The 27,338-nt window shown below is 37.9% G+C and overlaps 1 pseudogene; it reads right to left on the reverse strand.

The window, feature by feature from the left end:
* The window catches only part of LOC149259697 (uncharacterized), a 68,955-nt pseudogene that overhangs the window by 10,072 nt on the left and 31,545 nt on the right, over positions 1-27,338 (reverse strand).

The following is a 27,338-nucleotide window of genomic DNA, read 5'->3' on the forward strand; positions in this document are numbered from 1 at the left end:
TGTTGGCCTAGGGCTTCCTCCTTGGTTCCCTCTAGAGCGTTTCCCAGTTTGATCTTTTGGTTTTCTTGGGGTTTTATTCTCACTCTCTTTTGGTGGTCTTCATAGATTCAATTCTTTTGCATTTCTTCTTAAGAGTTATAAAAAAAAATTATATTGTTAATGGAAACTTCAGAAATCCAATGCAATAGAGAAATGGACATTTTCACATTCAAAACTTGAATTTACAGTGAACAATTTAGGAGGAAAAAACCTGATGATGAAGATAAACAACATTAGTGGATGCATATACAAAATATCATCTCATTGGAATAGCCCTCCAACTTTGGTCTGTGATATATGCTTCCCAAAAAATGCATGTACAGGTTCACCTTTGATATTAGCTTTGTGGTTCCAAGCAAAACTGTTCCCAGAGGTAGTACGATGCCTAGAATGTGTTTCCAACAATGATGAGCACACAAGAGTATTATTGCAATGATCAAAACTAGGGTATTATGAGGTTAAATAACAAAAAATACTTATTTGAGTGCAAAAAAACCCCTTATTGAGTATTTTCTTTATCAAGAAAAAATCAGGGCCACTTTTGCAACCATATATCTCTTTGCAAAGAATATTAGAATTAATTAACCAGAATGATCTTGTCATCCATTATAATATCTTATATGGATTTGGACCATGCAAGTACTTACCAGAGTAGTAAGTACTTACCAGGGTCTCCTTGTGCAGTTGTCTTCACATAAAATCAATTATCTTAGGAAATTTTTCTATTGTTCCTATCTACAAATTTCCAGAAAAGATAGGTGAGATCAGGACAAAATGAAGATGATTGTTTCCAACAAAATAGATGCATTAAAAGAATATCCACCAATGTTATTCCAGAAAATAAATATTGGTCTTCCTCTTTCACGAACACCTAGTTGTATTTTGAGCAACCATCTAACATACATAACATGCCAAATCCTATAAGCTTTTGCAATAGATGTTCTGTGTTGGGAAGTAATACCAAGAATGAGTAAGACCATGGGAGAACTAAATAAGGGCTCAGAAATGTCACCACGTTAGCTTCTTCACACATTTTTGGCCACCTGTCATCTAGCACAAGGGGTGAATCCCTAACAAATCCTAAGCTTTAGTTTAGCAAGCACAAGGAATGATGATAAGTGTTAGGGAATATTTGATTTATGTTATTATGCTTGAATAACATCATATACTTCATTCAAATATTATTCAAGTACATTGTCACATATAACTGCCACTACCATCCCACAAAAACCAATAAAATTAGCATATATAAATCAGACGTACTAAACTATTTAGTAGCAAGGAAGAAAAATAAATGGAATACACAACACCATACAATTCAAAGAAAAGATGTCCATTGTCACCCATATTCTTTCAGCTTTAAATTCACGATTTAGAAGATCTCATTTCAAAGTGATACATGTGGTTTCCTTCTCTATGGGATTTCCATCAAAAGTCTATTGTGTGCATGGCATTGTCCTTTTATCCCACATAATCGCAGGACTCCAAAAGTGTCTATGTAGGAATTTACAGGGTAAGTTCCTCAGAAAGAACACCAAAAGGACACCGCTCACAACCAGATCACAGATCAATACACCAGTATTTTTGACGTGGTTAAAAGCCTCAAAGAGGGAAACAGTCCACGGCCTGTGCCAACGTGGCTACTACAGGCAATTTATTAATCAAAGAATGAAAATTTACACAAGCTTCTCTCATGCACGGATTACCCGAACAATGACCCTCCATGGGCTTTAAATAGAACTCATGGACCAATCGGGTGTCAAGCCACGGATCAAGTGTCGGTAATACCGAGGAGAGAGTGAACCGTCGGATCACTACATATCGTGACCGTCAGATTGTAAGTTACAAAATGTACAACGGTAAAGAAACACACTTTACCTAACTCTATACTAGACCAAGTTGAACTTAACTATTTCCTATGTGTCAGAATATCCTAACATCCCCCCTTAAGAACAACTTGGGATAGGATTGAAGGATTTACAAATATGACACAATAGGAGAAGGAAGGAGGCACTAGAGCCTGTCCCCCCTTAGTGACAACTTCCTGAACTCCAAGCATATATCGAAGTTTAGTGAACTTCGCCTCTGTGAGAGCCTTTGTGAAGATGTCTGCAACCTGATCATCTGTTGAACAATATTGCACTTCAAGAACATGGTCATGAATGAGCTTTCTGATGAAGTGCATGTGTAGTTCAATGTGTTTGCTGCGCTGATGCTGGACTGGATCTTTGCATAGCTGAATGGCACTTTGATTATCACACCAAAGTGTGGTTGGATGCTGCTGCTCAAAGCCAAACTCTGATAGGATCTGACGAAGCCACAAGGCTTCCTTACTAGCTTCCACGGCACCACGATACTCTGCTTCTGCTGACGAAAGAGAAATGGCAGCCTGTTTCTTACAAGCCCATGTAATAGGTCCTGAACCAAGAGTGAAGACATAACCGGCAGTAGACTTCCGATCATCAGGGTCACCAGCCCAATCAGAATCGGTCAAACCAACTAATAGAGGAGCTGCTTTGGCACTGTAATGAATCCCAAACTGTACTGTACCTCGAACATAACGAAGTATTCTTTTGGCTGCTTTCCAATGACTTTCACGGGGGTTTTGCATAAAACGAGCAACAAGGCCAACAGCAAAGGAAAGGTCAGGACGAGTATGGGTTAAATACAAGAGTTTTCCTACAAGTTGACGGTATAAGGTAGCATCAACTTCAGGAGAAGTACAAGAGACTGAAAGTTTGACTCCAGACTGAAAGGGAGAAGGGGCTGGCTTACAGTCTTCCATGTGAAAATGACGAAGAATATCACAAGCATACTTGGACTGGGAAAGGGAAATACCCTCCTTAGATTGCAAGACTTGAAGACCGAGAAAATAGTGTAAGTGTCCTAAGTCTGTCATTTCAAATTTCTTTTTAAGGTTGGACTTCACATGGTTTATAAGGTTGGGATCACTACCAGTAAGAATAAGATCATCAACATAAAGAACAAGGATGATAAGAGAGTTGCCCACTTTCTTGGTGTAGACAGTATTGTCAGAATAACACCTAGAAAAGCCAGATTCTAAAAGAAAGCTATCCATTTTGGCATACCAAGCCCGAGGAGCTTGCTTGAGACCATAAAGAGATTTCTTAAGTCGACATACAAGGCTGGAGTCTGTTTGGATGAAGCCAATGGGTTGTTCCATATAGATTTCTTCATGCAAGTCCCCATGCAAGAAGGCAGATTTAACATCCATCTGATGGACTTCCCATTTTAAAGAGGCAGCAAGGGAAAGAACAAGGCGGATAGAGTTCATTTTGGCAACAGGGGAGAAGGTTTCAGTGTAGTCAATGCCTTCAACCTATGAAAAGCCCTTAGCAACAAGACGAGCTTTATGTTTATCAACTTTCCCATCTGGTCCATACTTGGTTCTGTAAACCCATTTACATCTAACAAGTTTGCGTCCCTTTGGTAGAGGAACAAGATCCCATGTATCATTTGCCAACAATGAATGATATTCTTCATTCATAGCTGCTTCCCAATGTGGATGGCTTGAAGCTTCTGCAAAAGTGTCAGGATCATGATTTACTGGAGCTTGAACCAGTAAAGAAGAGGCTCTTTCAAACTGAGAACGTGTACGTCGTTGATCTGTAGGATCACCGGCAAGATCACCTGGTGCATCCCGAGTAGCACGGACCCATCTTGGAAGTTGAGGATCCTGAGAAGGTGGGGGAGGATTGTCATCCTCACTTTCATCATCTGAAGAAGAAATGTTTTCAAAAGTAGAAGAGATAGGAAGAGGTGGCACATCCGCCGGACTAGGCTCGCAGGCCGATTTATTTTCATCAAATTTTACATCTCTTCTAATGATAACATTTTTGGACTTAAATGGAATAAGTCTATAACCTTTTACATCTTCAGAATATCCAACAAAAGTACATTTTTCACTCTTAGGTTCTAAAGCTTTATGCTTTTCATCTGGAATATGGGCCCATGCTTCACTTCCAAAAACACGAAAGTGACTTACATCTGGTTTAATGGAACTCCAAGCTTCTTCTGGAGTGATATTCTTTAGAACCTTAGTAGGAGTGCGATTGATTATATAATTTGCACAATTAATTGCTTCGGCCCAAAAACTAAGACTGAGTCCTTTAGATTGCAGCATACAATTAGCCATTTCCTTTAAGGTGCGATTTTTCCTTTCAGCTACACCATTTTGTTGTGGAGTGTATGGAACAGTGTGTTGCATTTGAATTCCATTTTCGGTGCAAAAGTTGATGAATGTGTTTTTAACATATTCTCCACCATTATCAGTTCTTAGCTTAAGAATTTGATGTCCAGATTGTTTTTCAACAAAGGCTTTGAAGGCCAAAAATGTGTTAAATACTTCGCTCTTGAGTTTTAAGAAGTATACCCAAGTGCGTCTGGAGAAATCATCAATGAAAGTTAAGAAATACTTGCAGCCAGAGAATGAAGCAACAGGAAGTGGACCACATAAATCACTGTGCACAAGCTGTAAAGGGGCTGAGGCGTGCCAAGAGGCACGTTTTTCAAAACTGTCCCGATGATGTTTTCCGAGTACACATCCGGAACAAACACCATCTCTGCAAGATACCATAGGAAGACCTGTCACCATATTTTCGTTACATAGATGCTGAAGGGAGCGATAGTTTAAGTGACCAAATCACTCATGCCAAAGTTTGCTCACTTCATTATTATGAGCAACAAATACTGAGGGAAGATTTGATGACCCAAAGTTGTGAAACTTATACAACCTTGTGGAATCATCAGCAATACCAGTAGCTAGAATCTGTTTAGGATCTCTCAGATCCTTGATTACAACATCATGAGGTGAAAATTCAACAATTTTACCTTCACCTGAATGAGTTATCTGATATACAGATAGAAGGTTGCAGGATAAGGTTGGAACACATAATACATCATTAAACTGACCATTGTCTAGATGAACAATTCCAGTCCCTACAACATTAAGAGATCTATCATCACCAACATATATATTTTTGGTGTTACAATCATTTAAAGAAGAAAACATGGCTTGGTTTTTGGCCATGTGATAAGAGGCTCCAGAATCAATGAGCCACTCATGAGAATGAGAAGAAGAAGATACATTTAATGCATAACCAGACTGAGATGATTGACAGCGACATACAGAAAGTGCCATTCCTGAAGATGAAGTTGAAGTTGAAGTTGAAGAATGCTCCACATGGATGTTATGTTTCTTCATTGCGGCTTCCAAGGCTTCCATCTTCTTAAAGCATTTAGATTCTAAGTGACCATCTCGATTACAAAAGTTACAATGTCTATCAGTCTTCTTCCATTTGTTTTTATTGGTCTTATCATTTTGCTGAAATGATCTTTCATTTTGAGGCTGAGTTTGCTTAGGACCCTTGTTTGGTTTAGGACCATTCTTTTTAGGATATGACTTCTTAGGATTCTTTGAATTTGGTTGCTGCTGGGCAGCTAACGCTTTCTTGGAAGAGTTTCCAAGATTAAGAAGACCAAGGTGTAAGAGTTTTTCTTGTTCTCTTATTAAAGAATCACAAAAAGAGTCAAACGAAGGGGCCTTGTAGTCTTTTCCTTGACAAATGAAAGCTTCCCTTGTAGAATGGAAGGTGGAAACAAATACAGAGTAGGCTGGTCCCAACTTAGTAAGGATGGAATAAATAAGGTTACTATCTTCTTTCTTAACCTTAACACCTTCCAAGAGATATCTAAGGGTCTTGAATTTGGACAAGAAATCTTCAATGCAAGAAAAATTATTAGGATCCAATGTAAGCAACTCATTTTCAAGTTGATGGGCTCTAATTTCATTTTTAATCCCAAAAACTTTAGTGATTTGTTCCAATGCTTCATGAGGAGTTTCAAGTTCTGCAATATGGAATCTAAGATCAGGAGAAATAGACATCCCTATCAAACCACGTGCTTGATCTTGTCTATTTTCCCATTTTGCAGCCTTGTCTTCATCTTTTGGTTTCTTCTCTTGGTCTGTGGCTATTCTGTAGAGACCTTTACTTCTAAGTAAATCTTCCATGTAGGATATCCATTGGAAGTAGTTAGTGCTATCAAAAATGACTTGGCATGGACTTTCCATTTTTTAAAAAAACTGAAGCTGAAGATGCTGAAAGTAAGTGTTCCAATGGATAGATCTCGAAAAATTAGGCTGTTTTAAAAAAAACGGCTCTGAAAAAGGCTTCCGGATGAAGAAGTTATGGCTTTTTGAAAAAAATTTGTTGAAGTTGCCGGCAAAGTGCGCGAATGTGCGAGAATGAAATAATCCGCCCCCACAAAATGGAGACTTGAACCCAAGACCTCTACTCTCTTAAAATAGTTTTGAACCAATTGATCTATACAAAAAATTTGAGAGAGAGAGAGGGGGGGGGGGCCTTGGTTTGCGTGCTTGCCTTGAGAAAGCTCTTTTTCCCTACAAAACACAAAACACAAAACCCAACATGGACATGCAAAGAAAACGAACCTTATGGCTCGAAGTTAGCTTTAGCCAAAAAACTAGATATTTTCAAAAATGAACCTTGCGGCTCAAAGTTAGCTTTAGCCGAAAAACTAAATATTTTTCTCAATGTTTCTGATTTTCCGAGATCACACTAAGGTGCAGGGAAAAGAGCATACGCATGAGAAAAATCCTTCCTTTCTGTTTCTGATTTGCCCAGATCGCATAGAGTCGCATGGCAAAGAGCATACGCAGAAATGAAAGGTATAGATCCGGTTAAAAAAAAAGCTAAATAAACCGAAACCGAAATAAGTAGAGAGAAAATAACAGTAAACTGCAAATAAAGACTGTATACCTCCAGATCTTAAAAATGACGTAGCTAGGGCTACTGGAAACCTTTTCGCGTGAAACGAAAGGGGTTCCTCACTAGAACAGATGCTCCGAACACAACAGAGCAGTCCTCTCGGCCCGAAAGCAGTCAGAAACAGCAGATCTAGGAAACGGCAGTCGGATGCAGTTCTACCGGCTTCAGATTTGGATCACCAACGGACGCGGCCCTCAAATAGCTCTGATACCATGTAGGAATTTACAGGGTAAGTTCCTCAGAAAGAACACCAAAAGGACACCGCTCACAACCAGATCACAGATCAATACACCAGTATTTTTGACGTGGTTAAAACCCTCAAAGAGGGAAACAGTCCACGGCCTGCGCCAACGTGGCTACTACAGGCAATTTATTAATCAAAGAATGAAAATTTACACAAGCTTCTCTCATGCACGGATTACCCGAACAATGACCCTCCATGCACTTTAAATAGAACTCATGGACCAATCGGGTGTCAAGCCACGGATCAAGTGTCGGTAATACCGAGGAGAGAGTGAACCGTCGGATCACTACATATCGTGACCGTCGGATTGTAAGTTACAAAATGTACAACGGTAAAGAAACACACTTTACCTAACTCTATACCTAACTCTATACTAGACCAAGTTGAACTTAACTATTTCCTATGTGTCGGAATATCCTAACAGTCTAGACACTTTCAGCTCATTCTGTGATAGTTATGGCTTTCAAGTCAACCTTGCAAAATCAAATATTTAGGCTTTCAACATGTCTGAGAAGGAGGCATCTAATACTACTCCCACTTATAAAGAAGAGGAGGTAGAAATGGTGACATCCTACACTTACATTGGAGTAGTATCCTCTAGCCAATCCTTTAGTGTAATCCCAACAACAAAATCAAGGTTGAGTAGAGGATATAAAGGATCATAAACACTATAGAAAAAATGTTTCCAAGTCAAATTCCAAGATATTTGGGCTTAAATCTTCCTCTTCCATACCTTGGTCACACCTTCTCCCTTTTACAATTGTGAAGCTTGGAACCTGTGCCTAAGTGAAACAAGATGGAACTACTTGAGATAGTACTCGTTACTATTCTCTCAAAGTATATTAATGCAAGGAAAACTATCTCACATTTTTTACCCATTTTCACTTCCATGATTTTCCATGTTATGACCATGCTGCACAAGATTTGTTACATGGTAGACTCCCACTCAAGCCAAAACATATATCCTTACAAATATCCAATTCTTTATACAGCTTGCTAGCCAAAGTATCATAAACAACTTGCATGTTATGTCTTCCTCTTTGCTCCCATACTTGAACATTGATATCGAATATTTTATGGCTCAAAGATTTGTTTAAAATACAAGGCGATAGATGTATTTCCCTACTCCTTCATGAGATGCATCACCTTTGACCATAGGGTCTAAGAGATGGGTATTTCCACATTGCTAATTCTAAGTTCACTACCTGTTATTTTTACCTTCTAAATGATTTTGGTCACAAGAATAATTATGAGAATATCTACTAGGTTTATTAGGTAGGTGGACATTAGAAATATCAACACATCAAAGAAGGATTTTATTTCCGAGGAAAAGCTAACCAAGCAATTAGTCCAACTGCATGAATATGCAGTGAAAGACAATGGCCAATCTCTCCAACATGGATATGATCGTAGGGACTAATAATAATATTGAGTATCTATCACTAGAACCATAGTAAAATAATTTTATTCAAATCTTAGGTCAACTGCATGGAGAGGGGAATGTTTTGTGATGGAAATGGCCTGGTCAACTTAAGCATGGGGCAACCATTTAAATATTTTGAGTACTTGGATTATATGCAAGAAAAAATTTGGCATGTTCCAAGGTTCTAATTTTTTTTTATCAATAAACACATTATAAATATTCGAGTGAAAATATGTTAGGTTTTGTTTGGTTTTAATGCATTTATCTCTTGGTTCTTTTGTGAAATCTGTCATCTGACTAATCAGATGGTCGTTTTGCCTACACTCAAAAAACTCCTTTAGACCCTGCTTTCTATCCAATACATTAAGACAAAACCTTGCCACATCCATAGCACAAATATAACATCCCCTATATTCCGGTGCAATATATCATAATATATACATTCATTTATCCAAAAACATCCACCATACCAGAGATCCATGATAGACTAACATAAACAAATTGTTCTCCACAAGCACCCAATATTTCCAAAACTCTAATGCAGATGATAAAGTTCAATCCATACATCAATAAATACAGAAGAAAGGCCAAACCAAGAGAGTAGAAAAGTGGTCAATTACACGATGCAAAGAAAAATATGAAAATTGCAATATATAAGAACATGGGAATATTTTGAAATGTTGATCCAAGTTTTAGAGAGTATGAGACATATCCAATTCACATATAATACATAAAAAGTGGTTAAGTTTGAATATAGAAATAAGTACAATAGATCTTTTGTTGATACCCTACATCAAAAACTGGAGATTAAAACAAAAATCCATAGGATATGCCTTTACAAGTGATGTCTCTTTGACCTTGTTTCAATTGCACCTAGCATCAAAATCATACTACCACTTGTTCACGATATACCAAAAAAATGATGATATCCAGAGACCGTTGATACCATAACTAGGAATGACTTCCAATTTACACAACTACTTTATGGAAATCTGTTAGCACTCATGGCACTAAATAAATAGGTAGCAAAGATCTGCTACAACAATATTTATGTGGATAATAGAATCTAGTCATATAGGTTGAGAGCTTTGAACACCCTCAAAAATGCATATGGTATAAACATTAAACTCTGTAGCCTCATAAAACACAGGAAGGGAAAAGCAGAGTCAGAATTGTAATAGATAATGGCCTCTCATATCAATAGCAGCCTGGAAGAGAGGAAAATTTCAGAGCTAAATGTGAAGAATACCAATAGATCAAATTATTTTAGACAAATTTCAAAGCATAAGCTGATTGAGCAATTGAAGTTCTAGTCTTAATTATCTAAGGAACTTGGGTTTTTGTTTTGTGGTAAATTCCTTAGAACATGTGGACTAGAGAAAACTGGGATAACAGATTGAATTTGAACTACCTGTGCAGTTTGGATTGGAGAAGGCACCAAATTGGTGTCATTTCTTAAGAAATTTGAATGAGGCCTTCGACAAGAAGGGGCTAAGAAAACTAGTATTGATGTCCTTATTGTCACAGGTCCAACCATTCATGAAGTAGACCCACAGTATCCAGGTGCTAAAAAGGATGACCCAGGTTGAGGAATAGTTGTGGCATCCATTATTTTTGCCTCTACTACTATTGTTGCCTATTCAAACCCCAAGATTGCATTGAATTAGATGAGGGCAACAAATCTTTAGAAGCAAGTGTCGTAACTCACTCTGATACATTAGAAATTCCTAATGTAGGAATATCGTTATCCCTTGGGATATCACCTTTGATCCATTCCTCTAAATCTCTCTCAAGTTCTTTAAATGTTGAGGGCACTTGCTGAGATGTTATTCTGTGTAGAGTTTTATCATTTTCACCAGCTCTGTTTTCTACAATAACTTCCCTAGACATTACTAATGGCAATGGAAATGGCTCTTGCAGATAAATCCCAACACAATCACCAACAAGAAATCTATTAGCTGCAATAGTGTCCATTGAGAGAGAGGAGGATGAAGGTGAATCATAAAGAGAGACCGATATATTCCTCTGCAGAAAAATAGACATAATTAGGGGGGGAAATCCTAGAACTAGATGATGGCAGGGTAGGATGATGAAACTATTGCTGACAATGATGATTGTGACTAGAATTGAAGCTGGAACAACCTTGTGCAGGAAAATAATAAGAAATTCATTATGATGTTCCTCCAACCTAGGGTTCATAATGTTGGTGTTCAACATAATGGCTTCTGCTCTCTTTCTATCTTGGTGAGATGAGAATCTTTCTCTTGGATGTTGAGAGTTGTTGTTTCAGTTGTTGGGTCAATTGTATCTCCTTGGACCTATGATGTGCAAATTCTCTGGCAATAGTGATCCTTCTCATCATCACATTCTCCCTTTGCTAATGTCTGTGAGCAAAACCAAGTTGGTGTGCCACTACCATCCCACAAAACTAATAAAATTATCATGCCACTACCATCCCACAAAACTAATAAACTTCCAGACTATGTCTGAAAGTGTCTCACTATGATATGCCACTTGATGCCCCTGTTGAGTAAGGACTGCCCCAATAGCGTAGTCAGAGGCATTTGTCTTGATCTCAAATGGCTGTTGCAAGTCTGGTAATGTGAGCACTGGTGCAGAGTAGAGGTGATGCTTAAACTCTGTGAATGCCCTCTCTTGAGATTAAGAACAAAAGAATTTTTCTTTCACTCCTCCCTTGGTGACTTGACTCAAGGGCCAAGTGATATGAGAGAACCCCAACACGAACCTGCAGTAGAAATTGGCAAGACCCAGAAAGTTGCAGAGCTCTGTGAAAGTGGTTGGGGCTGGCCAATCCCGAATGACTTGGATCTTCACTAGATCCACATGCAACCCCCGTTCATCAATAATGTATCCCATATATTGAACCTAGGTCATGCCAAAAGTTCATTTCTCCAATTTGGCACACAACTTGTGTTGCTGCAGTGTTTGGAGAACATGTCGGATGTGGTGGAGGTGCTCTTCCCAACTCTGGCTAAAGATCAGGATGTCATCCAAGTATACCACTACAAATGAGTTAGTGAATGGCCACAAGATCTCATCCATTAGCCTCATGAAGGTTGCAGGAGCATTCATCAACCCGAAAGGCATAAGCAACCATTCAAAAAGGCCCTCCTTGGTTTTGAAGGAATTCTTCCACACATCAAATAGTTCGATTAATACCTAGTGATATCTAAACTTCAAGTCAATCTTGCTGAAATATTTTTCCCCTTTGAATTGGTCCAGAAGGTCATCAATCTGTGGGATCGAGTACCTATTTCGGACAGTGATCTTATTCAGTGCCCGATAGTAAATACAGAATCTCCGAGTCCCATCCCTCTTCTATACCAACACGATCGGGCTCCCATAGGGCGATAAACTCAGTCGGATGTGACATTTCTGCAGCAACTCCTAAATCTGCCTCTTCATTTTGTCATTCTCCAGAACAGGGCACCGATATATTGGTCCATTAGGAAACGACGCACCTGGGGTCAAATCAATGGAGTGCTTGACCTGACCGTGTAGAGGCACCCCTGCGGGTGAGGTGAATATGTCCTCGTACTCCTCCACGACCTTGTCCATCTGTTTTTTTCATGCGGAGGGGCCTTATCTCGAGGTCATGGCCACCATCTTCTTCTTTCCCTGAGGGTGTATCATTAGGAAAACAAATTTCCTGGTTTTGAAAATGAGCTTACTGCATTGTTTTGCAGTAACCAAAGAGATTGTGGTAGGCGATGCTACCTCTACTATCCTGTACAACTTATTTCCAAAAGTAACAATAACAACACTAGGCCTTGGCTCATACACAAAATGTCGCTTCCACAAGTATGGTTGGCTTAATAGTACATCACAAACATCAAGGGAAGCAACGTCACATAATACCTCATCCTTGAAGGGCTTGATGTTGTATGGAAGGCGACACTGCTAGCTCACACGAAGATCTCGTCCTTAGTGAAGCACCCGATGGTGTACAGTTGAGGGTGTGTTATCTTCGGTAAGCCCAGCCGCTTCACGACATCTACCAAAATGAGGTTCTTTTGGCTCCTGCTGTCAACAATGAACTGTATCGGGGAACCCTTCACCCACATCTGGGAGTGGAAGAGGTGCTCCTCCTCCTCTGTATATTTGGGTTCCTCCTTTTGGATCTTCTTGGTGGCAACAGTGGCGTTGGGCTCTGCATCAATAATCTGTTTCCCTTTGTCATTCCCCTTGTCGGGTTCTGAATCAGAGTTGGAACATGCATCTGATTCTGAAGCCTTCAGCTCGGCCACCAGTGACTGCCTAGCCCAACACTCACTTGTGTTGTGAGTGGAGCTCTTATGGAACTCACACCACTTTCCCGTGTCCTTCTTCGGCTTCGTGCTGTTGTTCTTTAATTGTGTCTTTGGTGGGTTGTCTTGGGCTACCCCGCTTTGGATTTGTCCTTTGTTTTGTGGTTTGGGGGCACCTTTCCCTTGGTTCAGATTCACAGATCCAAAGTCTCGCTTCTTTTGTTTAAACTTCTACTCGATCTTGACGAAGTATCATTATGTCGTGCCGAGCGAGGAGATGTCCAAGAACTCCATCTCGTCCTGGATGTACCTGTGTAGGCAACCACAATACTTTAGTACCAAATGTTTCTAAGAATCCTTGATACCCAACTTCGTGTGAAGGGTATGAAAAACATTAGTAAGCTCTGGCACATCTTGGTCCCTTCCCTGTCACAACGTTGTCCACTTTATGTATTTATCCTCCTAGCTCTTGACAAGGTAGTATTGTTGCTTGATGGAATCCCAGAACGAGTTCCAAGTAGGTGTGGTTGAAAACAATGAGGTCGTACTTTCATCTTTCTTCTCACAGTAGGTTTCCCACCAGTCCTTGACGTGAGGGGTGGCTTTGAGAAGAGAAAAAGTAATATTTTCTCAGCTGGAAAAATCATGAACAAAAAAATATCCTTCTAGCAAATTTAACCATTTATCTATGATGTCTACATCTATTTGGCCCTCAAATATGGGAATGTCAAATTTTACTTGTACCTTAAAAGGAGTGGAGCCTCCAGAGTGGCTGCTAGATGTGGATGCACCACCAGTGGGAAACCGTTGAAGGATCTAGGCAAAGTTATCCATCTTCGCGTTCCTTTGTTTCACGAGGGCCTCCTCGAGCAATATTTTGCTAGCATTTCTTGCCCCCTCGTCTTTATATTCTTCCCCCCATGGGCGGTCGTCGAGGTTTGTGAGGCTAATCTTGCAAAGGTTCAACCAAATCAAGCCCTAACTCCTTATATCCCGACCTCGTTGGGGACATGCAAAGAAAAACAAAGAAAGAGCAGACCGCTCTGATACCACTGATCCGAATTTAAACAGGAACGCAACAAATTACAGATATAACCATAAATACAAAGATGAAGTAGAAATAACACTTCATTCCATTAATATCAAATACTGAAATATGCCTACAAATAGAATGGAAATAAGACTAGCTCAGGCGATTGTATCTTATCTCTGAGAAGAGATGTGGCAGCTACATGCCTCCGAACTGTGTTACAATGAGGCTCAAAGGCCTATTTATTATTGAGAAATAATGGAAAACCCTAAACATCCAAAAACCTGACCTTAGGAAATGAAGCGCCAAACTATGGGCCATGTTTGGGTAAATTGGTACATCAAATTCCCGAGGTCGTAACTTTGGCATACCATCTCCGCTTAACACACACAATACCTCATTAGAAAGATCTATTCGAGGACTACAACCTTTGAATGATTAATATTGGACAAAAACCCATGTTGGTTCTAGTTTTCCCAAAAAGCATCATTTAGGGCCTCAAAATGGCTCCAGAAGTTCAGGACCCAAAAAACTGCAAAAAATAGTAAATTGTGCTACAAATAATGAAACTGAAAACCGAAAGAAACAATGGTGAGGGTCCAAGTGGAATAGGTGGGTGGCCACCAATATCCACCTGGATCAAGCCTAGAACTATAATACCTATTATAAGAAAAATACACCTTAAACTATATGTAAAATAGTAAAATTTTAATAAGCACTTACATTGTTTTAAACTTGACCATGTAATCATGGCAGTATTCTTCAACTATTACTTTTGGTTTTGTTCCTATGATGCACCTGAATACCCAGCCAAGACTCGGTTAAGAGCACTGAGCAACTTGGCATACAGTAATTTGGGTTTATTAATCTCATTTAAGAATATAAATCTGTGATCGGGAGAAGGAAGTTGGTAACATCACTTTATCAGCCACATCTCATCCGCTCCCAAAGTTTTCGATAAAAATACCTGCTATGGTATTGCCTGGTAGTTAGGTATTGACACAAAATAGGGTAGTAAGCAGTTTTCCATATCGATTGGTGGATATCGTCATTGCACCTAGAAGCTCATAATAGAGATGTAGAGTGTAATTCTGATAGGTAATACGTGGCACCCAGAAGATTCATTTAGTAAGTGGTGTTATGGAACGTTGGTGAAGAAAGAATCTCCATTTTATTGCCCCATTGAATTATCTTGGAGACACTTAACTAGCAATTAAGCCCTTTCTAATCATCCCAATGAAACAAAATATTTCAAACCGACGGGGAGACCTATTCGCCTTGATGACTGGTTAGAAAAAGGATCATCAGACACACACATATATCTTAACTCATCTAACTCCACAGTGCAAGTAAAATAGGGAAAATTGCCTAGACCAAACCGCACAACAATATACACAAGCAATGTTGCTCCTGCTATCTGAGCTATCTCTTACAACAATTTTGTATTCCCCATCTCATCCTATTTAAACCACATGCAATGACCATCAAATATAATAGATCATCCAGCAAATAAGTTTCAAAACACCACCAAAACAAAATCCATACGTATATTCTTGCAGCAAGAACTCGAGAAGGGCCTCTCTGGGAAAGAGTATTAAGTGCCACCTCTACAACGACATGTTCAACATGTCTCAATGTGTTGCAGTAGTTTGGGCTCTCAACTACTTCTCCATTGAAATTAATAGTAGATTTGAATCTGGTCACATGATCAAGCTCCTCTCTTATACAAGAGTACGATGGGAGATTGAGCAATACTGTAAAAGATAATTTTAGGGGCAAGAGGCCATCTTCTGACTCTGTCACTCCCCCCGCTATGAAGACTCAATCAATCACAGAATCACAGAGTTGTTTCTAATACAGGGGAATCAAACCAAACCTGTGAATTCAACCCTACCTTTGATTTCCAAACCAAACCGGAGAATTCAACCCTACCTTCGATTTCCTAGAAATTTGGGGCAATTGGGAGGAAACCACCCACCTGCATTCCTAGAAATCGAGGGTGATTGAAGCAAACCCTGCCTGCATTCGTGAAAATCAGGGGTGATTGAAGCAAACCCCACCCAAAAGCAAGGTGAATTCGGGGCTCTGAATGTTTACATGTTTTATTTTTCACGACTAAAATATAATAATTACTTATTTTTTAAATAATTTTGGGGTGAACTATAGAAAGCGGGTGCAATATACAAAATTTTTCCTACCAAAATATAGAACACATTAAATTTCGTCCATGGGCTGAAATTCGCCCCTAAAATTTTCTATGGCCACAAGGGTCACTTTTGGGCTTGGAACCCAAGTATGGGTTTTTTCACCCAATCATGTTTGGGTCAATTCCTGAGGCAAATTTATAAATGTGATGGCATGTCAAGACGATAGAGGGCAGAAAGACAAATCTAATGCTCGGAGAATCGTCGAATTTTGAGTTGTAGAAGTGGAGAAATGAATTTTTGAAGTTGAAAATTAATTATTGGATTTCAAGTCATGTAGGCTTGATATAAATTACTCCAATAGATGGGTCTATTCACTAATTCATTGGGGCTCGTCTTTAGGCTATAAAAAGAGGGTGAAGACATTCATTTAGGCATCCAAGTGTGCAACATCTCATAGAGATCTCTTTGAAATTTGGTCGACCTCATGAGAAGGAGGATGTAGGAGTTAAGGGTTTGTTTGGGCAAGAATACACTTGTGATAAGGTCGATCTACTACAAGAGGTAGGCCATAGGCCTAAAGGCAATTCTGGGCATGATTTAAGGTGTTATTCTTCAATGTTTTGGGTCCAAATTTGAGCAGCGAACAAGGCCAAAGATCAGCATAAATTTTGGGTTGTTCTAGTGCAGTTTAGGGTGGATTACCTTATGATTTTGTAGGTTGTAAATCTTTGTGGTAAATTACAGTCATATGCAGGAATATTTGGGATAGCTGTGGAGGGTTGTAAGGCCATACTCCTACAACATATCCTTGGTACAGGCAACATAGGATAACATCATTACAAGGGAGGGAATCTGCACTCTTATTAAGGATTGTTGTAGCGTTTAGAGATGGATATTAGGGTATATTTTGATGCCCTAACCAGTATTGAAGGACTACAATAGTGTACCAGTACTCAAGTATAAGTATGAGGATGTTGAGTCAAATGTGTTGACCATTTTGGATCGTTCTAGCAGCCAGTGGGAGCTAAGTGTTGGAGTTGTCTTGGATGTGAAGAAACTCCAACTAGGAGCTGATCCTTCAATGATGTGATTGGGTGCCATTGATCTGACTGGAGGGCAATGTGTTGGCTACCCAAAGTAGCCCTAGAGTAGCAGACAAGAAGGACGTTGTTGGTGCATTATTGGGTGAAGTATTGCAACCTAATGAGTAGCTCTTTGATGGACAAAAGGGGCTACTAGAAGACAGATTGGAGCTGAGTAATTAGGCCTACCCAGAGAGCAATTTGATGAGCCCATGTATTTGCAGCAGAAGTGACATGCAATATTATTAGGTGGCATCCCTTCAGGAGTCTCGATGTGTAGTGGCCTTGATGTACTAAGGCATGACTAGTGAGCAGTACCAAAGTAAAGGGCCGACAGGACAAGATACGACATTGAAGTTGCAACAAAGTTTGTCATTATATCTTGTATACCATAAACTGTTGTATTATTAAGATTTGGTTTAATATAACAAAGATTGTTGATTATACATTATTGTACACTTTTGTTAAAAAAACATGTATATTTGTGCATGTATGATTTATTGCTTTATATTTTCCACTGTGCAAAGTAGTTTATGGTTGAGATTCTTGGTTTGGTATCAGTGATTTTAAGACTCTAACCTAGACCCAAGGTCGTGGAAATTCAACAATCACTAGGCACTAAACCGAGACTCCACCATAAGGCTTTACCATGTATCCTGCCAAAACTGGACAAGTGATTCCTAGACCTTTGGGAATTTTCCTAAGACCACCTCCATCGTGGATTTTGAAACCATATGGTAATTCCAAAACTCAAAACCGAGAAAACGATCCCATCACACCATGGCTATTTGGGAAAAGGAAAGGCTAGGCTGAAAACCACTTTCATAACCTGGAAAAACCATGTCACCAACAGCTAGAGAACCATATACCAACATGCAAAGTCTTGCATGTCAAAACCAGCTAGGAAATCACACATGCAATATGTTACCTGCAAGTATTCATGTTGAAGTTGCTTGATCTTGCTCTTCCTTGCTTGATCTTTCCTTTCCTTTCCTTTCCTTGTCCTTCCTTTGCTTATTTTTCCCTTCCTTGCTCCAAAGCTAAAATGCTCCAAGAAAACTCTACGTGTCCAAGAGTGTGTGAAAGAGAGAATAATGAGAGAGATCCAAATATGAACTAACAAAAGGCTACAAATTGATCCTCATAAGCCTTTTTATAAATGAGGCCTCTATTTTCTTTATTTTCCATTATTTTCCTTCAATTTCCTCCTCACATGCAACCTGTGACCTTTCACTTTTATTTTCTCCTATTTTCCTTTATTTTCATAAATAAATGTGCCAGAAATACATTTTTGCCTTTCTAAAGCCTTAGCCATTTCCTTTGCCAATTTCCCTTAGCCATAAACATATCCAGTGATGTCCACTAGGATATCTTTGCCCAACATTTAGGTTGGAATAAGTGTCCCCTAACTGTGGTCTTATTTTTCCTTTATTAACTTTTATTACATGAACTTTTAACCAAGGGTTGTTTCATGTTTTGTGCCACTCACTAAATGTCTTGATGAAACTAAGTCATGTTGCCCCTAAGCCAAATCCCAATGCAGGGTATCCACTTGACACAAAACTCTTTCCAACTTATCCTTGATCCTTCAAAATATACACTCGTAGGCCGACAAATATCTCCATTGTGGATGTTAACGAAGAGACCAGGTGATTGAATCAAAGTGGTAAGTGTAAAATATCATCCCTAGTTTTCTAAAGGTCCTATATGATTGGCTTCACCATTGTACCCTAAACCACTTCCCTCACAGCAAGAGGGGACTAACTAAAGGTTATAGCTTAACAATAGAGAAGTCCAAAAACCCACTTAAATTCATACAAAAATATTAATCCCAAAGATACCCCATATGATAGATGGACGACGAAATTTACTAGTAGATAATTAAATTCTTTGGTTTGACTTTAAAGGAATCCAAAGAGCCACTTGAAATTGCATAGATGGTGAAACCCAAAAGATACCCAGACGTAGTATTATTTGAGAATATCAATTGAGCCAAGGAGAAATTGATGTAGGTCTCCCATGCCCCAACAGATGTAAAAGTGACTATAAAATCCACAACTAGTAGTATCACTCTTTTATCATTGTGAACTCATGTCCAACATTGATTACTTGTAATATTGTTTAAACTACATCCCTATGAGGTGAAGAACTTCCCCTGTACTAAAATTGCAAGCCATCAATGTAACATAACCCTACTATCACCAACCCTACCTAAGGTTAGAAGGAGGTAGTTACTATTTTGACCCAATCTCCAAGGTCAAGTTATGTAAATGGGGCCTAATTTTCTGCTTTCTTTTACCATTCCAAAACTAGAATTGGACAAACAATACCATTGTGTCCATCTTGTCGAGACAAATTCAATGATATAAATTTTTTCTCAAATCTAACTCCTGGATTCAAAGATATGATTGTCCAAAGGTTATCCCTTTAGTTAGTGCCACCTCACCAGCCTATCATCTGGCACCCGAGTAGTCCCCACATGGAAATCCCAGTCAACCTCTCTCTGCCACATGGAAGTATTACCATAGTTTTCAACCCTCTCATACTTGTTAATCCTCTTAGAAAATCCCATTACTTAATACACATGTACTATGGACATACTACACAGTGCAAATCCATCTCTGCCACCTCATCCCAGAGATTTAAATCCCCATAAACTACTTTGGTATCCTCTTAGCAGTTCTTTCGAGGTACAAACTTTTGAGATTACATGGGAACCCATAGACCCCACCACTAATGTGGCCTGATACTTATGTCTTAGTGGCGTGCTCAACTTCACCTTAACTCGACAAACTCTCTTTGATGTGTGCAATGTTGCCTGGATGACCTAGCCTCTATTCACCCTACAGGGTGGCATGGACATATGACATGACACCTTCCCCGTGCTCCATCACGGCATAAGTGTTGGCCCACTGCACCACATCCACCTGGAGATAAAATATCGGGACTTTGGTACCTAGCTTCGCAAGATATTGTTAGAGAAATATTGTTGGGATGATGTGTACTGCCCCAAGTCCCCACCTGGTCCTCCAAGGCATGATATAATCGCTTCTCCATGTTATAACAATATTTGGGTTGTCCACCGCGATAATGTTTCAACGCTTAATATTGGCCCTACTATCCCAAGTTACCCTGGGATTTTGATTCTGACAAATTTCTACCATGCTCAACTCGAAAACCCCGAGGAGGAACCTTTAGGGAAGAACCTCTGAGGCCATCCAATGACCATAACGCCTTCCCATCGACGACTCAAATCTCTCGGCATTCGCGCATGGACATGGGGCTTGGTCATATGGCACTTACGATTGGTGTGTCTCTACACTTCTCCGGGCCCTAACTTCTGATTCCCATGGCATAAGCATATATGGTATGGACTTCTCACCCTTGGAGTTTGGTCTCGACACCTCAATACATGATCTTATTCAACATAAAGTTCAATCCCTACTGCTTAGCCCTCGCTCTTTCCATATGTTTAAGGATAAGCTTAAAGCTTGGACCCAGTGGTTTTTCAAGGGCTTCTCCCTTAGCACCTGGTAACTGATAATGCACATAAGAACCCTTGCTCAAACCTTCAACACACAGTTCATGTGTATATACGCACACATACACAAGCCCATCCAAGCTATCCTTCTTGAGCTTGAACTAATTTGGCCCAACTCATCCAACAAAAGTGTGACTAAACTATATGTTCATCATATATATATGTGTCTGTGTGTGTCCCAACAATCTCTATAAATATTACTAATATTTAAACATGACTTAAATAATAATTTCATGGTATTCTACACACAGATATCTTTCCAACGGCACAAGAAGTGCATCATTCAGAGTTTGTATGTAAAAGTTATGCCAGTCAAAAGTTGACCTTTTTGTTTTCACCACCGTGGTTCGAGAGGATGTTGTGTTAGCCCCCATTATTCATGGAAAAGGGGTTAGTCACGTATTTGTGATGTAAAAGACTCTAGAATGTTATATATTATAACTCTAGTTAAGAGTTGTTGTAGTCAAACTTAACCACTAGTAGGTTATTGAGTTGTGCTTCAACCGGGTCACTAGGAGGAAAATGCATTCCATCCTTTCGAGAGCATTTTGTTCCATAGCTCAGCAAATATAGCCAAGAGAGATAGGAGGTAGAGCACACAGAGAGGATCTATGCATTGTAGCAACCCATGGGCCACAGGCATTACTTATTTGTACCTGTAGCCTATTTTTCAGACAGAGAAAGAGAGAGAAGCAGCCTCACCTTCTAGCTGGGTTTTCTCCCGAAAGGGTTTCCCATAGCATATCTTGTGTCTTATGTGAGTGTGTGATCTCATTTTGTCATTCTATACTTTTTTACATAATTTCCATTCACACGCATGCACTAATTACAGTGAAATTTACCTAGAGGTTTAATAAAATTGTAATAGTGTAGAAATTCAGAATTTTTAATGTAATATTATCAGATCTGTTGTGACAAACTATCTAGTGGAATATCCACAGAAGTTTATGGATCATAAATATAGAGCTAAGATAAAGCTATATTGATATACTATTTGAAACAATATTGGTATAACATTTATCTAAGTCAAAGTTAAGCTTTGACTCTTTTACTCATGAAAAATCATTATATAATAATTGATTGTAGGCATTACATTATTTAAACTGTATTTATCATTTATCAAGTGAATAATGAACATTTTGATAAGTGTTATGACTTTTCTTCATGGTCCATGGGGATGGGTGGATTATCCACTAAAAACATTAGACAATATCCTCAATCCACTCACATAGTAACCATATAACACTTTGATATTCATATTTTTCACACACACACACATAATCTATTCTATGATATTCAATTCAACTTAGTTTTCTATTCTCAATTTAGTTTTGTAGTCTTTATTTTGTCGAGAGGCGCCCTCCAACCTAGTATGGGAGAGATGCTGTAATGTAATATTATTGATTGAGTCAAATAACATAAAAATTAAATTAAATTAAAGTATTAATGTAATGCAATGTAAATATTTTAACTAGGTCAAAATAAAATAAATATAAAAATAACCCTATAAAAATTGTTCATGGTATTGAAAACTCATGGACTTCATGTGGAATATAGCCTATTTAAAGGGGACAATTAAACCAACCTAGATCCATCTTAACTATGGATCTACCAAGCACCAAGAGGGAACAAATATTTTTTCACCCTAAAAGATGTTTGCATATCAAGAAATTTGATCCCTCTCGGTGCTTGATAGATCTGAAATTAAGATAGATCTAAACTGATTTCTTTAAATTCATTTCATGGTGCTTGATAGATCTGGAATCAAGATGGATCTAAACTTGTTTCTTTAAATTCATTTCATATTAAAAATAATGACATATATATATATATATAAACCAAAAAAAAGAATAATATATATATATATATATATATATATATATATATTCAATAACTATACTATTTCACATTTAAATTTTATAAAATTAATATTACTATTCAAAAATATTATTATAAATTTATAAATAAGAATTGAGATTTCAAATCTCCATAAAATATATTAATATTTTAAATTCTAAATTGAAATTAATATTGCATATTTTTTATTTACTTAATATTTTATAAAATTTTTAAAATATACATATTTAATTTTATGCTAAACACATAAATAATTACTACTTGCTTATTCAAAGTTGTAAAAAGTTAACTCTTTATACGAGTGATAACAAATCTTTTTATTTCAATAAAAACCATCATCTTTTTATTGTGTAAGTCGATGGTGTTGTCTTTAATTAATTTTAACATTTTACATGAGCAATCCATACTCTATATGGTCTCAACCCGCCCAGTGAGAAACTAGGTCTGTTGACCATCTCGTTGCATCATATCCAGTTCAAAACTTATAGGTCTGTAATATTTTCAAAGTACAAAAGAATTTGCTACAACATCAAACTATCATTACTACTTCCACTATAAATTAAAGTTGTCAACATAAAATAAAAGGGACCATTCATCTAACGAATCCACCAGGGTCGAGTCTCTTGCACTAGAACCTGGTTGAGTTGAAGGAGCAATGCATGGAATATGTATTTCAATTCACGTGATTTAGTTGTTCAACTAGACTATGAAGAATTTAATCTATTGGTGTACCAACCACCATATCGAGGGCATTGGCTTGTGTTTGTTGCTTAGATGTCAGTGCTCCCCCAGTAAAGGTTTAAGGCACCAATAGAGTAAGAGAGTATGAGTATATAACATTCTTTGCCCTCAGGTATGTCCTTGGTCGATGACTAGAACCCCCAATTTGTTGATAAGGTATGCTTCAGAGGGACCCATTTTGTTACATGTTGTAATGTCCCATCCTTGGATTGTTGACCTGGCCTCAGCAGACGTGGAATCATGGTAGCAGTGAGCCACTTCACGACTCTGGGTGGTGGTTTTGCCTCGGCCACGACCCTTGGGTCCATGTCTGGAACTAGTGTCATGGTCTCCCTGTGAGGTGGGGCAAGCCACGGTCTAGTACTAGGCACTTTTAGACAGATAAGTCGTCCAAAAAATTCAAGAAAGAACAACTATAAAGAACCGTAACCAAGGTCAAATTGACACTGCTAAGATTGAAATATCCTAATAAAAATCCAACACCAAGAACCAAACTATAACCTAAATGCACTGTAATGCAAGAACCAATGTTAAAAATTTTAAAATCAAATCTCTTAATTGTCAATTGAACTGTAAAGTGTCTAACGAGGATTTTTTTCCATTAAACTCAAAAACACATCCCTTATACCAAAATAACAAATCTTTTTATTTGAGAGAATTAGTCCTCTCTTATTCTAAGTTGTAAAAAGCATCTCTTTATACCCATGATAACAAATCCTTTTATACCCAACTTTAATAAAAGTAAAGTATTATCTTAACGCCCATAAAGATTCAAAGGTCAAAAAAGTGGTGGGCTCATTCTCGTAAAGATGATCAAACATTGATAAAAATAAATTATTATCTTAACACCCATAAAGATTAAAATGTCATAAAAGTGGTTGGCTCATTTTCGTGAAAATGATCAAACCATCGTGGTTATTAAACAAGTAACCTCATGCTTATTTAGATTAAAAGAAACTACAAATAGTGTTCCACTTTCGAGTGGTGTTCTTAGGTTTTTAAGATTAAAAATCTCATATGTTTCCTTAAAAACATTCTAAATCATTTTGTTGCGTAATAAATTGATTACAGTGTTACTTATATTAGTTTAGATTTATCTTATTTTTGTTTTATCAAAGTTTTAGAAGATTAGAAATTTGGAAGATTAGAATTTTGGAGTATAAATTTATATTGGAGTGAAAAAATTGATTTTTAAAATGGATTTAAATTTGATTTTTAAGATAAATCTAGGTTAATATTATATAAATTTCACATTTCTATATATAAAAATATTCTCATTTTTTATTTTACTAAAACTTTAATTTAATCTGTATGAAATATAATAGTAAGGGTAAAAGGTTTAGATTTATCTCAAAAAGTATAACATTTTTTTCTTTAAATTTAATTAAAAAATATGTTATAAAATTAAATATTTATAAAATATTTTGATTGTGAAATAAGTTATGGTTTGTGGACATGTGGTATTGATAAACCATGGTATTGGCCCATGGCGTTGCAAGAAGTTTATTTACAAGTTAATAATATCCATGGTAAAATGGGGGTGAATATCCATTGTTAAGAATCTTGTTAGATTGTAAGTTTATTGTAAGTATTAAGTTTTTATGTGCTTATTATTTAACTCTAAATATGGTTACAAAGTCATTATTAGTCTCTACCAAGGCATGACTCTAGCAATTGATTTGTTTATTGATCATTATTAGTTTAACATTGACAAATGCAACTTATAATGTTTAACTTGAAAAATAAATATTTATTTTTCAATATTATTAAAAAACCATTTTTAAACATTTGATTGGACCATATCTTTAAGGCCTTATTGTAGCCTTTACATAATATAATGTCATGTGGATAAATGCATCACATATTTTGTGCCATAATTTATGGATATGGTTACAATATTCAAGCATGATTTTTAGATATTTTGTGCAGTGATTTTTTTAATCCAAAAATAAAATCCTTCAAAATAGTTCATATTCGTGGTAAATAACATATTTACTATCAGTTACTTCCGACCATAATTTAATCAAGTATTTACATAAAAAATGGATAGAAATAACATGTGAAAAAATATAAATTCATTATATTCAGCCCATGTTTAAAAAACAATGACATAATATCTTTTTTACATTATGCATAATGCCTACCAATGTTGCAAAAATCCGCATCGGGATAAAATTGGCAAAGGGTCTGCAAAAAAAAAAAAAAAATCGTGAAAATATTGGTAAAAATTATCGATGTTTGCAACATTGATACCTACACATCTCCCTTTCTATCATGAAAATATTGGTAAAAATAAACAAACATCAACGAAATTAAGATACCACCAAAATATTGGTAAAAAATATACCTACAAGGATAATAATACCTAACTCTAAGGGTTTTTAGAACAGCACGCGCTACTTGCTGAAGCAGCAACGAAGCCCTAGCCAGAGAACACCGCAAGAAGCTCACAGCTGCGCCTTAGTGGCCTCCTGCCGCTGGGGTTTGAGCACCATGGATGCATCAGAGGATGGAGAGCCTCTCTCAGATCAACAACAAGAAAATGAAGGAACAACAAAAGCTTTTTCCTCTCTCATCTCCGCAATGGGCCCGACAAAGAACAGACCATCAGTCACCAAGTTTGTTAAAAGATTGGAAGACATTCTTGAAATATCACTTCCTCCTGCCCTTCCCCGTAGAGCAGCACTTTCTCTGGCGGAGCGTGGATTAGTGGGGCAGTTTACAGGGTTATGGCCATCGCCCAAAACTGTGCAAAAATGGGTAGAAAGGAACTGGACCGCGTCAATAGATGGAAAAATATCAATCAGGTTTTGTGGAAGAGGATATTACACCTTTCACTTTGAAACCAAGGAGGATCGAGATCTGATTTTCAGGAATGGACCTTATTTTATGGATACAAGGGGTTTGTATCTAAACAGATGGACGTCGGATTTCGACCCAGAAATGGATGTCCCCAATGCCGTCTCCATCTGGGTTAGATTGCCACACCTTCCCCTTCACTATTGGGGGGATGATTCAGTCAAAGCCATAGGAAACGCAGTTGGGAAATATATAGATAGATGCGAGCCAAAGGAAAATATGCATGCATGCGCCAGAATCTGTGTAGAAGTGGATCTTGGGAAAGGGCTACCAGAAGCTATCAAAATCAAAGTGGACTAGTGGACGCACATACAACAGCTGGATTATGAACAAATCCCCTTCAAATGCAAGGTATGTCACAAATATGGTCATTCTGCAAATAGATGTACAAAAAAAAAGAAAATAAAAATGAAAAGAGTGAAGATTCGTAAAACAAATGGGAACAGGTCAAAAGAAAGAATACAGTCCACAAACAAACAAATCTGTCTACCATGCAGCCCTCCACATCCTCTGATCTCCATCCCACATGACCCAAAGAAGATAATAATCCTCTTGCCAGCCTTAATCCTTTTGAGCCTCCGAATCCTTCAGCTCCCCCATCCCCTGGACCAAGATCCAAAACCAGATCCAGATCCCCACAACATACCCCCAACCCCCTTCATCCCCTCTGGTATCAAACTCTCGCACCCCTCCCCGCCCAGTAGACAGAATTCTAACCAGAAAACAGTCAAAGGAAGCACCCCCAACGTATAATATCAAAAAAAAGTAGGAAGAAAGACAAACAAAGAACTCAGGGATGAAGCAGCAACAAAGGAAATGGCATTAGGAACGTAGCAACCTATGGAAACCTTCTTAGGAAGGAGTACATGAAACAACGAAAAGAGCCAACAAAGAGGGAAAGGAGCCATGCACCACCCAACAAGTAAATAATGATAATGGTCTCCTGGAATTGCAGAGGAATGGGATCATCCGTCAAAGAAAATGCCACAAGAAACATTCTGGCAAAAGAAAACCCAAATATCCTTATGATTCAGGAGACAAAAAAAAAAAAATAACAACAACAACAACAACAGCAGAAATTATGAAGGGGAAGCAATACAGGCAACAGGAGTGTCTAGAGCTATTAGCATAATATGGAAAAAAGGAACCTGGGAGTTAATAAAATACAAAAAAGACCAGCATTGGATCCAAACGGATCTAATGCAAATCAACACAAAACAGAGGTAAAGTGTTATAAATATATATGCCCCAAATCACTACAAGGAAGAAAAGCAATGTTGGGCCACCATAAAAGAAGC

Source organism: Pinus tabuliformis, chromosome 6 (genome assembly GCF_031772625.1).
Source record: "Pinus tabuliformis cultivar Carrire ecotype Pingquan chromosome 6, CPIR1, whole genome shotgun sequence".
NCBI classification, from domain to species: Eukaryota; Viridiplantae; Streptophyta; class Pinopsida; order Pinales; family Pinaceae; genus Pinus; species Pinus tabuliformis.